The following is a 16,303-nucleotide window of genomic DNA, read 5'->3' on the forward strand; positions in this document are numbered from 1 at the left end:
CAGCTGCTGTATTCCAGTCATGAGAGTCATCCCACCAAGTCTCAGTTATACCTATCAAGTCATAATTTCCCTCCTGTATTAAGAGTTCAAGTTTGTTCTGTTTGTTTCCCATACTCTGGGCATTAGTATATAGACATCGAAGACCATGTGCTTCATAGTCTGGCTTTCTTCCTATTTGTGTCTGAAGACTATTATTGGGCGCTATCAGAGCTGTTCTCTCCATTGCAGTGCATGCACCTATGTCCATTGTTACCCCCAACATTACATCTCTCTCCCCTGTAGGATTCAGTTTAAAGCCCTCCTGATGAAGTTCCTCATGCTGTGGCCAAACACTTTCTTCCCATCCTTTGTGAGGTGCAACCCATCCCTTGCCAACAGCCCATCTTCCTGGTAGGGATGTACGAAAGTGACTTACCTGTTTGCGGATTATGTTTATGGGGGGGGGGAGGCTTTCCGTCCCTCCCCCTGGAATCCTCAAATGGCTGGCTGTGCGCCGCAGCAGCTCCGCGGAGCAGCTGGCCAGGCCCAGCCAGGCCAGAGCTGTCTGCAGCCTACGTAGGCTAAAACGGTAGCTAAAACGGCGAATCAAAAGGGGACGCAAATAGCGCCCGCTAAGCTGTTTCAGTTGCCCTTTATTTTCGCCGTCATAGTCTACGTAAATATTTACGTAGATTAAGACAGTAAAAAGAAGGAACGCAAATGGCGGCGGCCATAGCTGCCGCCATTTCTGTACGCAGGTTTTCTTTTTTTTTAAACCCACCCAACCATGATAGGCTACGTAAAGATTTACGTAGCCTATCACGTCATTGTTGGTTTTTTTACACAAGCCTGGAAATGGCGGCGGTGGCAGCCGGTCGGAAGACCAGCCGCAGCAGCCGCCGCCGCCGCTGGAGCTGCCGCGACCCGGAAAATCCGCCACAGGTAAGTCTTGTCCCAGGGGGGGATCCGCGGGGGGGCGGGGGGGTGGCAGGCCGTTCTGCCATGGATTTCGGGGGGCCAAATGCACTGGCATTCGGCCTCACTGAGATCCGTGGTGAAATTCTCTGACATCCCTACTTCCAGGAAGTATAGGCCATGGTCCCAGAATCCAAATCTCTCTCGTCGGCAGCACTTTCATAGCCAGTCATTCACCCGGAGTATTTTTCGTTCCCTTTCTATCCCCCTTCTAACTACTGGAAGGATGGATGAGAAAACTATCTGGGCCCCAAAGTTCTTGAGTTTCCTTCCCAAAGCTTCAAAGTCTGATGTGATCTCTTCGTAGCTCTGCTTGGCAGTATCATTTGTTCCCACATGGATGAGAAGAAAGGGATACCTGTCAGTGGGCTTTATGAGTGCAGGCAACCTTTCAGTCACATCTCTAGTCCGTCCTCCCGGGAGACAACATACCTGGCGAGTCCACGGGTCTTCACGACATACTTGGGTCTCGATCCCATGCAGCAAGGAGTCTCCCACTACTACCACTCTTCTCTTCTTCTTGTTATAGGCCTGGGTTTCATCTAGGGATGGATGGAAGTCCCTTACCTTATCCCGCAGCTTGCTTCGCGGTGGGGGGGAGGTGCCCCGTCCCTCCGGCTGAAATTCTGGCTGGGGGGAGGCACCCCATCCCTTTGGCCACGAATCTCTTCTCCTGCCGGGATGAAAATGGCGGCGGCCGTAGCCGCCGCCGTTTGCATCCCTGCAGTCAGCCGTGATAGGCTACGTAAATCCTTAAGTAGCCTATCATGGCTGACTTTGGGGGGGGGAAGCATGTACGCAAATAGCGTTGCCCTTATTTTCGCCGTAGTCCATGTAAATGTTTACATAGACTACACGTGCCCAAATAAGGAACACAAATGGCGGTGCCCATGGGCGCCGCCATTTGCGTATGCGCTTCCCCCCCCCCCAAAGTCAGCCGTGATAGACTATGTAAGGATTTACATAGCCTATCACGGTGTTTTTTGAAAATCTAGCTGTGATAGGCTACGTAAATCTTTACGTAGCCTATCGTGTTTGTTGTTGTTGTTTTTTTCTTTACTTGGAATTGGCGGCGGCGACAGCCGGTTGGAAGACCAGCCGCCGCCGCCGCACCGCCTCCACACCGCTGCCGCACCGCCGCACCGTCGCCGCCGCCACACCGCCGGGAGCCACCAGCGCCAGGGACATTCGCCAAAGGTTAGTCCCATTCCGGGGTGGGGTGGGGGAGGTGTCGGAGAATTTCTCCACCAATTTTGGGGGAATCTCCCGGAGATTCGTGGAGAAATTCTCTGACATCCCTAGTTTCATCGCGTCTGCTTCACTGACCTTCAGCCTCTTGCTCACTCTCATGCAGGTTCCCCTGTGATTCTTCCTCTGCAGGCTGTCCTCCAGTCTCATCCGCAAGTACCTGGAATCGGTTCCACAGCTCCACTGCTTCCACTGGTGCAGAGTGGCATCTAGTTCTTCTTCTCCTAACTGTCACCCTTTTCCAAGGAGTATCCTCTACTCCATTTTTCTTCACCTCAGCATTTCCCACTGCCTCAATTGCTGTTGCTCTTCAAGCTTCTGGTCTTCCCTTTGCTGCTGTAGTTCCCCCATTCTGTCCAAGAATGCTTCATGTTCTCTTATTCCCCGGAGGGTCGACAGTCGCTGCTCCAGTCCACTTACTTTTTCTTCCAGCATCGTGATCAGCTTGCACTTGTTGCAGGTGTAGGCCATGTTGTTCTCAGGCAAGAAAACAAACACTGCACACACCTTGCAGGTCACCACCACTGGAGAGTCCTGTCCTTCCATTGCCTCTTTTCCCTTTTTGTGTCTAGCTTTGTGATTGTTCTAGACTAGCCTGTGCCTGCTCCTCTACTCAGTAGAGGTTAAAAGCGGGGTCCCACTGGTGTGGACGTGTGTGTTACAAGAGAAATAAATGAAAAAAGTTAGTTAAAAAATGAAAAAAATGAAAAAAATGTTAGGGCCTCCCCCTTGACCTCCCCCTTGACCTCCCCTGGCCAACTCCTGTTTGCTCCCCCTGCTCACTCACTCTGGTCGCTCGCTCTCTGGGAGCTTGCTTGCTTCTGTAGTCCCTGGACCAGCTGGAGCAGCTTGCTGTGCTCTGCTCTGCTCAGCTGGGAGGCGGGAAACAGACTGAAGCTTCCCGCCCACTCAGCTGCTGGGAGTACTCAGTCCACCCCCCTCAATTCAGTTCTCAGAAGCCCCTGGTGAGCTCACAGCCACTCAGAAGGATAAAGGGCAGCCCCCTGGGCTTCCTGCAGCCCACTTACCTCTTAGCCTCTGTCTGGTTTGTCTCCTTTGTCTCTTCCACCACTGCAACTCCTCTGGCCAACTCCTGTTTGCTCCCCCTGTTCGCTCACTCTGGTCGCTTGCTCTCTGGGAACTTGCTTGCTTCTGTGAGGATTCTGGGGGGAAGGACCGGATTGCCTCCCCCACCATCGAGGATCCCGGGGCAGGGATGGAACGCCTCCCCCCCACTGCAAATCAATTCCGCGAAAAAGTAAGTGAGTTTCATACATCCCTACAGACAGATTCCTCTGACATCCCTACTTTTCCCTGAGCATTGTGTAAAGCAAAAAAGGAAGACTCCTGAGCCCCAGCCATGTAGAAATGCTACAGAGAATGGTTTGAAAGCTACACTCAATCACAGTACTTTTTTGCTTTAAGCTAGTAACATCTTGTTCCAGCAAGAAATGTCCTGAAATGTATTTTCTACCTTCTGAGTCTATCTAAGTGTTTTCCTGATTCACAGACATGGGAGTAGAAGGAGTTTCCAAGTCATCATCAGTTGTTTCACTTTGGTCCCTTGTCTCTTTTTGCTCACTTCTGTCCCACACAAAGGAAAGAGGTATAGGTGCTTTAGAAATGGTATAATCAGCATCCTGAGCTGGAACTAAAGAAGGGACAGATCATTAGACAACTACTCCATGCAACGTAAGTGTAGGAAGATGCAGCACAGGGAGCAAAAGGCTAAAAATAATAGGCCATTTACACTCGGCAGATGAAACAAGGAAATTGCTGGCATTAAGTGAGCAAACCTCACATGCCTGAAAAGAGATTGAAGGAAGCTGTGGAAAATTTGAAGAAGTAATTTGGAGAGACAAGGGAGATGAAAGGGCAGGAGCAGCCATGGAGGCAAGGTGAAGGTCAGACAGAAGGGCAAGCAGGAACATTTACAAAGCACCTATTTGGTGTATGTGCAGCAAACTCTAGCCAACAGAAAGTGAAGGACAGCTAGGGATGGCGGAGAATTTCTCCCCGAATCTTCGGGGGGCCGAGCGCCAACGCATTCGGCCCCCCAAAATTGGTGGTGAAATTCTATGTCCCCCCGCCCCCCCCAGGATGGATCTTACCTTTGGCAAATGTCCCTCCCGGCGGCGGTTCATCGGCCTTTCGTCGGGGGTGGGGGCAGCAGCCGGTCTTCTGACCGGCTGCCGCCGCCACCATTACAAGGTAAAGTGTTAAAAACAAAACCCGTGATAGGCTGCGTAACGATTAACGTAGCCTATCCTGGCTAGATTTCCAAAGTCAGCCGTGATAGGCTACGTAAATCGTTATGTAGCCTATGACGGGTGACTTTGAAAAGAAAAAAAAAAGCGGGTACGCAAATGGCGGCGGCCTCTGGGCACCGCCATTTGCGTTCCTTATTTGGTCCCGGTAGTCTACGTAAAGATTTACATAGACTACACTGTAGTCTACGTAAATCTTTATGTAGACTACCGGGACCAAATAAGGAACGCAAATGGCGGTGCCCATAGGCCGCCGCCATTTGCATACGCGTTTTTTTCTTTTCAAAGTCACCCGTGATAGGCTACGTAACGATTTACGTAGCCTATCACGGCTGACTTTGGAAATCTAGCCATGATAGGCTACGTTAATCGTTACGTAGCCTATCACGGGGTTTTTTTTTTTTTTTTTACACTTTGTTTTGCGGCCGGGGAGACGGGGCGCTTCTCCCCGGCCTGAATTTCGGCCGGGCGAGGCGGGAAGCCTCCCCCCCGGCCTGAATTTCGGCCTGGCGAGGCGGGGCGGCTCCCCCCCCTCACCTGAACTTCGGGGGGAGAAGCGAAGCACCTCCCCCCCACCGCGAAGCACCCCTGCGAAAAGGTAAGTGACTTTCGTACATTGCTAAGGACAGCCATTTAGAATAAGTTGTGTTAAAGATTTCAGCAAATTTGCAATATGATTTCTCATCATTTCTGTTTGCCACAGCCTTAAGATGATGTTTGGAACAAAGAGTGCTGTTCCATCCACTTAAAAATAGGATGTCCTGGCCAAATGCCCAGATCAGAAGAGGATAGATGGCTCTAAGATGGAGTCAGGGTAGGCTACACACAGCACCTTCCAAGACAATTCAAGCCGATCCTGGGCTCTTACTGGAGTGTTGAGAATCTCAGCTACTGCAAGGGCAAAATGAGGCAATATGTTAAAACTGAAATGCATGATTTTTAAAATGAATAGTTACAGGGAGAGAATAAGGACTGGAACTGTGGTGTGCTGAGAGTGGGGAAAGAGGGTTAACTTTCCCCTCATCTTCTTCCCAACAATACCCCCAGCTGCTGTTTGCCCCAAGAAGGAAGCTGCCATTAGCAACAATGGCAGCTTAATTGAAGTGACAAATAGCAGCTTTGGGAGAGGGGTGTTGCTGTCCGGAATGCCTCGGAGAGAGAATTAACCTCCCATCTCAAATCCTAGTGCAATGGTAATCCCAGACCTATATGTGTTATTTTTTAAAGCAACAACAGCAACACCTAGGCATATTAAATGTGATCACATATTTAATATGTCAGCTAGTGCTCAGCCCTGAGAGAGAGAGAGAGAGAGAGAGAGAGAGAGAGAGAGAGAAATTAAGGTTCTAGTATGGATGGCTGAGAATCTCATTTCAGTTTGGTTTTGATACAAATTTACCAAAATTCACGAAGTTCTCCATATTTGGGACAAAAAGAAGTTAAGATTTTTTTTAAAAAAGGAACGTAGGAGAAAATGAAACTCACAGATTTGTCCATCCAGGGCTTTGAGTGCTTTACTTTAAAAGTCTGGGCTTGAATCCCTGTGTATTCAAATATGTTAGTGCTTCATTAGGACTGACATTCTTTTTTCTTACAGGTTCCTCATCTTCAGTGGCTATATCGTAGACAAGAATATCCTGTATCTTTCCATGCTAGGAATGTCTGTACCTCTTGAATTGGTTAGGTGCAGATGGGTGAGAATTTTGTTTCTGTCCATTGATCAACATTTGCCAAGTTTGGGAGAGAAAGAACTTGAGATATTTTTTTTTTAAATACATTTTGCCTGGTCATTTTAAAAGGTTTTTTTTTCTTTCTTTAAAACAGCATTGTTGTTGTTCAGTCGTTCAGTCGTGTCCGACTCTTCGTGACCCCATGGACCATAGCACGCCAGGCCTTCCTGTCCTGCGCTCTCTCCCGGAGCGTGCTCAAGTTCATATTCATTGCATCCGTGATGCTATCTAGCCATCTCATCCTCTGCCGTCCCCTTCTCCTTTGGCCTTCAGTCTTTCCCAGCATCAGGGTCTTTTCCAGGGAGTTTTCTCTTCGCATTAGGTGGCCAAAATATTGGAGCTTCAGCTTCAGTATGTGTCCTTCCAATGAGCACTCAGGGTTGATTTCCTCTAGGATTGACTGATTTGACCTCCTTGCAGTCCAGGGGACTCGTAAGAGTCTTCTCCAGCACCACAGTTCGAAAGCATCAATTCTTCGGCGCTCAGCCTTCCTTATAGTCCAGCTCTCACAGCCATACATTACGACTGGGAAAACCATAGCTTTGATTAGACGGACCTTTGTCGGCAAGGTGATGTCTCTGCTTCTTACTATGCTGTCTAGGTTGGCCATAGCTTTCCTCCCAAGGAGCAAGCGTCTTTTAATTTCATGGCTACAGTCACCGTCTGCGGTGATCTTGGAGCCCAAGAAAGTAAAATCTGTCACTGCTTCCATTTCTTCCCCTTCTATATGCCAGGAAGTGATGGGGCCAGATGCCATGATCTTCATTTTTTTAATGTTGAGTTTCAAACCAGCTTTTGCACTCTCCTCTTTCACCCTCAATAAGAGGCTCTTTAGATCCTCTTTGCTTTCTGCCATTAGGGTGGTATCGTCTGCATATCGGAGGTTGTTGATAATTCTCCCGGCAATCTTAATTCCGACCTGTGATTCATCCAACCCGGCGTTTCTCATGATGTACTCTGCATATAAGTTAAATAAGCAGGGTGACAATATGCAGCCTTGTCGTACTCCTTTCCCAATTTTGAACCAATCGGTTGTTCCATGTCTGGTTCTTACTGTTGCTTCTTGACCCTCGTACAGGTTTCTCAGGAGACGGGTAAGGTGGTCTGGTACTCCCATCACTTTAAGAATTTGCCACAGTTTGTTGTGATCCACACAATCAAAGGCTTTAGCGTAGTCAATGAAGCAGAAATAGACGTTTTTCTGGAATTCTCTTGCTTTCTCCATGATGCAGCGAATTTTGGCGATTTGATCTCTAGGTCCTCTGCCTCTTCGAAACCCAGCTTGTACTTCCGGTAGTTCTCGGTTCGCATACTGCTGAAGCCTAGCTTGTAGGATTTTGAGCATCACCTTGCTGGCATGTGAAATGAGAGCAAAATGAGTAGTTTGAACACTCTTTGGCATTGCCCTTCTTTGGAACTGGAATGTAAACTGACCTTTTCCAGTCTTGTGGCCACTGTTGAGTGTTCCAGATTTGTTGGCATATTGAATGCAGCACTTTAACAGCATCATCTTTTAGGATCTTAAATAGCTCGGCTGGAATACTGTCATCTCCACTAGCTTTGTTGTTACTAATGCTTCCTAAGGCCCACTTGACTTCACTCTCTAGGATGTCTGGCTCAAGTTCAGTGATGGCACTATCATGGCTATCAGGGACATTCAGATCTTTCCTGTATAGTTCTTCTGTGTATTCTTGCCACCTCTTCTTAATCTCATCTGCTTCTGTTAGGTCCCTGCCTTCTTTGTCCTTGATCATGCCCGCCTTTGCACAAAACGTTCCCTTGAGATCTCCAATTTTCTTGAAGAGATCTCTAGTCTTTCCCATTCTGTTGTTTTCCTCGATTTCTTTGCATTGTTCATTTAAGAAGGCCTTCTTGTCTCTCCTTGCTATTCTCTGGAACTCTGCATTCAGTTGGGTATATCTTCCCCTTTCTCCCTTGCTTTTCGCTTCCCTTCTTTCGTGAGCTACTTGTAAAGCCTCATCAGACAGCCACTTTGCTTTCTTGCATTTCTTTTTCTTTGGGATGGATTGAGTTGCTGCCTCCTGAACAATGTTACGGACCTCCGTCCATAGTTCCTCAGGCACTCTGTCTATCAGGTCTAATCCCTGAAATCTATTCCTCACCTCCACTGTATATTCATCAGGGATATGATTTAGGTCATACCTGAACGGTTTAGTGGTTTTCCCGACGTTCTTCAATTTAAGCCGAAATTTTGCAAGAAGCAGCTCATGATCTGAGCCACAGTCAGCTCCTGGTCTTGTTTTTACTGACTGTATAGAGCTTCTCCATCTTTGGCTGCAAAGGACATAATCAATCTGATTTCGATATTGACCATCTGGTGACGTCCATGTGTAGAGTCGCCTCTTGTGCTGTTGGAAAAGAGTGTTTGCTATGATCAGCGTGCTCTCTTGGCAAAACTCTATTAGCTTTTGTCCTGCTTCATTTTGTACACCAAGGCCATGCCTGCCTGTTATCCCGGTGATTTCTTGACTTCCTACTTTAGCATTCCAATCCCCTATGATGAAGAGGACATCTTTTTGTGGTGGTCGTTCTAGAAGGTGTTGTAGGTCTTCATAGAACCGATCAACCTCAGCTTCTTCGGCCTCAGTGGTTGGGGCATAGACTTGAATTACTGTGATGTTGAATAGTTTGCCTTGGATTCGTACTGAGATCATTCTATCATTTTTAAGATTGTACCCCAGTACTGCTTTTCCCACCCTTTTGTTGACTATGAGTGCTACTCCATTTCTTCTAAGGGATTCTTGCCCACAATAGTAGATATGATGGTCACCTGAATTAAATTCGCCCATGCCTGTCCATTTTAGTTCGCTGATTCCCAAGATGTCGATGTTCAATCTTGCCATCTCATGTTTGACCACCTCCACCTTACCTTGATTCATTGATCTGACATTCCAGGTTCCTAAACAATATTGTTCTTGACAGCATCGGATTTTCTTTTCACCACCAGACACATCCACAGCTGAGTGTCCTTTCGGGTTTGGCCCAGCCGCTTCACTCTTTCTGGCGCTACTTGGAAATACCCTCTGCTCTTCCCCAGTAGCATATTGGACACCTTCCGACCTGAGGGGCTCATCTTCCGGCGTCATATCTTTTAGCCTTGTGATACGGTCCATGGGGTTTTCTTGGCAAGAATACTGGAGTGGGTTGCCATTTCCTTCTCCAGTGGACCACATTTTGTCAGAACTCTCTGCCATGACCTGTCCATCTTGGGTGGCCCTGCACGGCATAGCTTATGGCTTCACTGAGTTACGCAAGCCCCTTCGCCACAACAAGGTAGTGATCCATGAAGGGGAAAACAGCATTGCTTTATACAAATAGTTTATCTCTCAGGCACACCTAAAACAGCCTTCTTTTGGGAAGCCCCTACAAGGAAGAGGAAGTGTTTTGGCTGAAAGTAAACTCCCCAATGGAGAAGGAGGATTTCAATTTAAAAGGAACACCCACAAGGCGGTAAGCCCAATTCATTAAAAAAAACACCTTACATATTTATTGTCGTAATATTACTATCCTTCCGATTTACGAATTATACTGCATATTTATTTATGAAAATTTTGTGACTCTTTGTGAACGACAACAAAAAAGCCGTGTGACTGCTGGCTCCGCAGGACCTCGTGGTGTAGGGATGGTGGAGAATTTCTCCACGAATCTCCGGGAGGCCGAATGCCAACGCATTTGGCCCCCCGAAATTAGTGGAGAAATGGTCCGTCCCCCCTGCCCCCCCCGGGATGGGACTTACCTTTCCTGAATGCCCCTGGTGCTGGCGGCTCCCGGCGGCGGTTTGGCGGCGGCGGCAGCGGCCGGTCTTCCGACCGGCTGCCGCCACCGCCATTTCCCAGTAAAAAAAAAAACAAACTCAAGCAAACGTGATAGGCTACGTAAAGATTTACGTAACCTATCACGGCTAGATTTTCCAAAAACACCGTGATAGGCTACATAAATCCTTACATAGGCTATCACGGCTGACTTTGAAAAAAAAAAAAAGCGCGTACGCAAATGGCGGCGCCCATGGGCGCCGCCATTTGCGTTCACGCTTCCCCCCCCCAAAAGTCAGCCGTGATAGGCTACGTAAGGATTTACGTAGCCTATCACGGCTGACTGCAGGCCAGGGATGCAAACGGCGGCAGCTACGGCCGCCGCCATTTGCGTCCCGGCCGGCCAGGAGGATTCGCGGCCGGAGGGACGGGGCGCCTCCCCCCCGGCCAGAATTTCGGCCGGAGGGATGGGGCGCCTCCCCCCTGGCCAGAATTTTGGGGGGAGGAACGGAGCGCCTCCCCCCCACCATGAAGCAAGCTGCGGGACCAGGTAAGGGACTTTCGTCCATCCCTATCGTGGTGCTGCATCGCAGAGGATTTCCTGGCATGGACTGAAGGGAATTCGATCTCATTTCAGTCTGTGGCGGAATTCTCTGACATCCCCAACTGTGGGCTCCTTGTCTTGGTTCTGGGCAGTATCCCAACAGGCCTGGGCTTAGGGGTGGGAAAACTGGGTGGTGACCTGGGGCGCCAAGCTAAGCTGAAGGGGGAGCCAAGCTGAACTGGGGGGTGGGCAAGCTGAATCCACTGGCTGTGTGCAGTGAGCTAGGGTGGCAAAAAGCAAATGTCTGTAACCTTTTTTTTTCAAGATTATAAAGGTGGTTTGGGTACTAACTACGAAAATGACCATGCTTAAGTTAGCTTTAAAGCATGTTTCTTTTTCAGTTTCCACTCTGATATTGTTTGCACTAGGTAAAAATCAGTGCAACACAGCTTTACTTCGAGGCAATGTCTCCGAGCACTCAGCACTTCAAATGCAGGCCATGCATACAATAATTCTTGCACGCGGCCCACAGCTTTGAACACGTATCCATCGGTCCTTGTAGGGGGCAACAGCAGGGCCCCCAGCATCACCAGGACCTACAAACCCTCTGGGTAGCCCTGCAACGCTGACCGGGGGGAGGGGCACCAAAGCTCCTCCTCGCCCAGGGCACTATTTATCCTAGGGCTGGCTGGCCCTGTCTGAGAAGGCAGAGACCAGAGCAGGTGAGGAGATAATTCCTTCTTTCCCTTGCATGAGTTGATCCTTTCTGTCCAGCTACCTTCTTTGCAGCCAGTGCTTACTAGTAGGGATGGCTCAAGCACCCAGGTCGGTCCAGGAGTCCGACAGACTCCCCCCACACACACTCGTTCCTCCAGGCCACACCCACCAAACCGCTGCCTGCACTCACACAGCGCTCCCGTGCTTGCCGAGCCACAGTCACCTGCCCTGGGCTATCCGTGAGTGCCCATCGTTCCTGTGGTCACCATTTTGAGGGGAAGAAATGGCAACTCAGGAATTTCTGTAATTTTAGTACGGCACACTTAGCGGTCTTTACCCCATCTACACAATACTGCACTATGTTACATTTGTAATGTAAAATATTACATTTACGGACATTCCCTAGTTGCCATTTTTGGGGGCAAAATGGTGAGCGCAGGAACAATGGGTGCTCACAGATGGCTCAGGGTATGTGCAGGCGGCTTGGTGAGTGTGGAGGGTGTGTGAGCAGGTCCAGGGGCACGCAAGCAGGGTCAGCAGCTTGGTGGGCACCTGGAGGACCTGGAGGGGAGGGGTTAATTCATCCATTCGTAATGCTTAGGCAGATGAGAAGGAACAGAATGGATGAGGCAATGTGTCTTTGGGTGCTCTGCTTACAGAGACACATTGGATATCTCACTCCAAGGACCTGCATCATCCAATGAGTTGTACCCCCTAAGGGAGAGAAGAGCGGAGGACCAACATTTTTGCATACAATCATTCCATGATCTATATGATCTCTATAGACCAACCTTCCCCAACCTGGCACACTCCAAATGTGTTGGAGTGCAACTCTGATCATCCCCAGCCAGCAATGTGTTGGACTACAACTCCCATGCTGGCTGGAGAATGCTGGGAGATCTGGAGGGCACCAGGCTGGGGAAGGCTGCTACAGACAAAACACGATTTCCCGTTTTGTTGTTTTTAACATCATCTGGATATGAATGTAGTTGGAATACATAAAATTTGAACATGCCCCTTGGTATTATTAGCTGAAGTTTGGAAAAAAAAATCTATTGTGTGTGACTTTCCTTCACTGGAAGGCAGTAACAAAAGGACTACAGCACGATATTTTCCAATTAGTGCCTCATTATGGTCAAGCTCATGATGCAGCACTCCATTTATGTGCCGGCCTTTTTATGAAGATGAGAAAAAAGTTAGAGCTTCAACAGTGAGCTAGCTTATATGTAAATTGCTCGTTAGTGCTTTGAATCCATTGATCATACTTACATTTCCTCAGCCTTGCAACACGGATGTAATTCAGCGGTGATATTCATCTTTGCCACTCCTAGTAAAACACATTCTGGAGCAAGGACAGATGACATGGTACTTATCTATCCTACTGTAATTACATTTTTTTCCTAAAGCATTATCGTGAGCCTTCTTCTATGGTGATATTATCCTGCACAAATTGCCATGTGGTAAAACTCTCTATTTTATTTTTCTCAATTTGGGGTGCCTGTCCAATCAAGGCAAATGACAAAAGTGGTGTTATAAACTTGAGGCATTTTGTGACATTAGAATGGTTTGCAGATCACCTAAGCAGGGCTTGCAGTGATTCCTGCAGCAACCCTTTGCCTTGACGAGAGTACAGGTGTGCAAATTAGCAAAACCCGAGCATGCTGACATTCTCCAGATTCCATCTCAAAGCTTGTTCCAACTCAAGTCCGTATCAGATTGTGAGCACTGTTTTTTTTTCCACATGAAAATCTGTGCATATTTCTGTGCATATTTTTTCCAAATGTATGCGTCAGCTGTGTACATCTTTGAAACATACGCATTCTTCTCCCACTGATGAAAGTGTATTTGTGCACATTTTTGGAAAGTACGCATTTTTTAAAGGGTGTTTTTCAAAAGTACGCATGCCGTTGAATGCATTTGGGTGTGGGGAGTCCATTAATCGTATTGCAAGCTTAAAAGTGTATGAACTTTGACCACAGATCGCATCCGAGTCTGTGTTCGGTCCAGAAGGTGTGAACTGGCTAAATCCTGATTAAAAAACCGAACTGAAATAAATTTCTCATACATCCCTAGATGAGAGTCAGTTTTCACAATCAGCCATCAACTTACTTGTGCGACAGTAAACATGCAACTCACATCACATTGCCTAAGCTAATTCTGCAGCCATGAGACCTAGAACCTAGGGATGGGTGGATCTGTCAGTTTCAGATCCACCCATCCGAAAGAACTTTCCATTATACTGTCTCTTTTTCATGAGTTTCATAACAGCGTGGTGTAGTGGTTAGACAGCTAGTGTAGCCTAGTGGTTAGAGTGTTGGACTGGGACTTGGGAGAGGGGGTGTTCTAGTCCCCACTTGGCTATGGAAGCTCACTGGGCAACTTTGGGCCAGTCTCAACCACACACATTGTTTGTGTTCTTTCTGAAGCAGTCACACTTGTACAAATGTAGCATGAGCAGAAAGATTATCAAGCTTCTCTTTGTTTGAATAAAAAGCACACTCTGCACATGCCCAGGGAATGGACAAAATGACGAATAAGCATACCAGGGAATATGAAGAACTATATTCTTCCATTATGTGTGTGAGGGGAGCTTCTCCCCCAATCCAGCTGTTTCCCTGGAACCCCCCTGCCCCATTCACCCAAGGGTCTCCTGAAATAAAATAACCTAACAGGAAGTTTGATAATGAGCTGGATGTGGAAATACAAAGCTGGGCTAGGGGCAAGTGGGGTGCTGACATGTATAGGAGTAAGTCCCATTGAACGCAATTAGACTTACTTCTGAGTAGACATGCACAGAGTTGGTTCTCCTTTCCATTTTTGCCTCACAACGTCAACAACAACGCTGGATGTGGAAATATAAAGCTTAGCAGGGAGAATAATACATAATGTAGGGCTCCAGGACTGGCATGGCCATTTTAAAAGGTTTCTTTCTTTCTTTCTTTCTTTCTTTCTTTCTTTCTTTCTTTCAACAGCATTGCTTTAAACAAATAGTTTATTTCTCAGGCACACCTAAGACAGCCTTCTTTTGGGAAGCCTCTACAAGGAAGAGGAAGTGTTTTGGCTGAAAGTAATTGCCGCATGGCAGGGGAGGGAAAAAATACGTAAATATTAACAAAAAATAGTGATTCTTATGGAAGTTATGCAGACTCATGGAGACGGCTGGGTACAGGAATTACGTTTGTCGGTACATATTTATTTACGTAATTTTTGGAGCGGAAAAAAAAAAGAGGAATTCCAGGGGCTTGTGAACAGCGGAATGGAGTACTGGATGCAAACTGCCTAAGTCAAGCAGCACGGAAGGAACACAATTTGTACATCCCTATCCACAGTACTGTTGGTCAGCCAGATCCTTGCGCCCACACAGAGAGATACATGGACTGATGGAGACAGTGATTTCATCCTGGACACCAACTCTGAGTTTCTTACATTCTAACCTGAGTTTCCTAAATTCTATGTAGCAAAGATACTGCCCTCATAGTCAAAGCAAAAGCTGAGCTCTTTCCAGCTGTCATAAGGCAGGGGGGTTGGCATTCTTCAAGTATGGCATCTTTTCAACTTTCTGGAATTGTACGCAAATTTAGTTGTACAAAACTACACAAATTACTGGAAAATATGCTAATACGTATGCCATTAAAAACAAAACAAAAAAGCTTTTTTGTGAGCTTTGCTCATTGATTGTACACTGAACTAAGAAAAATGCATAACATATTGCATACTAGTGAATGTTTCATAAATTGCGGCAGGCATTTTTGCATACTTTTCCAAAGGGGAAGAAATAATCAGAATCTGTCAATGATGGAGGGTGCTCAACCTGTTCTGGATGGGGTTGCACTCCCCCTGAAGGAGCAGGTTCATAGCTTGCGTGGGGGGGGGCGGTCCTCCTGGAGCTATCTTTGTTACTTGAGGCTCAGGTGGCCTCAGTGGCAGAGTGCCTTCTAGCAACTTTGGTTGGTGGCCCAGCTATGCCCCTGTCTGGACAGGGATAACCTGGCTTCAATTGTCTATGCTCTGGTAATGTCCAAGTTAGATTACTGCTATGCGCTCTACATGGGGCTGTCTTTGAAGACGGTTCAGAAGCTACACTCATGCAAAATGTGGCAGCCAGATCAATAATGGGGACCAGAAGTTCTGAACATATAAGACCAACTCTGGCCCACTTGCATTGGCTGCCTATATGTTCCCAAGCCCAATTCAAAGTGCTGGTTTTAACCTATAATTATAAAGCCTTACACGGCTCAAGACTGCAATACCTGATGGTGCAACTCTCCCGGCTCAAACATACCCCTACACTACGCTCAACATCGAGGGTCCTCCTCTGGGTGCCTACTCTGAGGGAGGATCAGAAGACAACAACAAGGGAGAGGGCCTTCTTGGTGGTGGCCTCCCAATTGTGGAATGATATCCCCGATGAAGCCCACCTGGTGCCAACACTGTTATCTTTTCAGTTCCAGGTCAAGACTTTTTTCTTTCCCAGGCATTTGGCAGCATGTAATGAGTATTAAATTAATCCTGGATTTGTTTTATGGGTTGGCTGATTGCTCAAAGATGTTTTTAGATATATGTTGTTTGTTTATACTGTCTGTGTGCATTTTATGTTTTTAAATTTTGCATATTGTATTTTTTATGTTTTTAACCTTTGTAAACCTCCCAGAGGGCTTCAGCTGTGGGGAGGTATAGAAATGCAATGGTGGTGGTGGTGGTGGTGGTGGTAGTAGTAGTAGTAAGTGGATGGCAGACCAAAAGATTCCTGAAAATCCACAAACACAGAGAGAACAGATTAAGCAAAATCCATATATCCCTAGTCCACTGGAGATCTTTCAGAGCCATCCTTAGCAGCCAGCCTTCCAGCTTCCACCCTGTGTGTTTGAAGAATAATCATAGCTCAGTACTGCCATTGTGTTCAGGGATCAAAGAAAGCTATGGTGGAAATCAGGGCTGTCTCTTTAATTTCATCAGCACACATCCCAATTTAGATGTTCACAGATAAGGGCTGGCTGCAGGGTTAACGATTGTGGATATTTGGGGTACAGAAGTGTTTTCATCAGAGGGACATGCAGCCATCCTTTTTAT

This window comes from Heloderma suspectum, chromosome 1 (genome assembly GCF_057233095.1).
Source record: "Heloderma suspectum isolate Gila_16-S chromosome 1, 16-S_ref, whole genome shotgun sequence".
NCBI classification, from domain to species: domain Eukaryota; kingdom Metazoa; phylum Chordata; class Lepidosauria; order Squamata; family Helodermatidae; genus Heloderma; species Heloderma suspectum.